General features: G+C 48.1%; 1 protein-coding gene across 3 annotated transcripts in view; it reads left to right on the top strand.

Moving 5' to 3' along the window:
* The window catches only part of TAOK2 (TAO kinase 2), a 55,731-nt gene that overhangs the window by 28,091 nt on the left and 27,293 nt on the right, over window positions 1-347 (top strand). The gene's annotated exons all lie outside the window — the stretch shown is intronic.

The following is a 347-nucleotide window of genomic DNA, read 5'->3' as shown; positions in this document are numbered from 1 at the left end:
ACACAACCACAAACTCTCACACCCACAACCACAATCTCTCACACACACACACCCACAATCTCTCACACACACACAACCACAATCTCTCACACACACACAACCACAATCTCTCACACACACACAACCACAATCTCTCACACACACGCACACTCTCACACACACACAGACACACACAATCTCTCACACACACAATCTCTCACACACACAACCACAATCTCACACACACACAACCACAATCTCACACGCACACACAACCACAATCTCACACGCACACACAACCACAATCTCACACGCACACACAACCACAATCTCACACGCACACACAACCACAATCTCACACGCACACA

Source organism: Nanorana parkeri, unplaced genomic scaffold (assembly GCF_000935625.1).
Source record: "Nanorana parkeri isolate BGI_ZX_2015 unplaced genomic scaffold, ASM93562v1 scaffold379, whole genome shotgun sequence".
In the NCBI taxonomy this organism is placed as follows: domain Eukaryota; kingdom Metazoa; phylum Chordata; class Amphibia; order Anura; family Dicroglossidae; genus Nanorana; species Nanorana parkeri.
The sequence above is the reverse complement of the archived record's forward strand: the minus strand, read 5'-3'. Positions and strand labels throughout refer to the sequence as shown.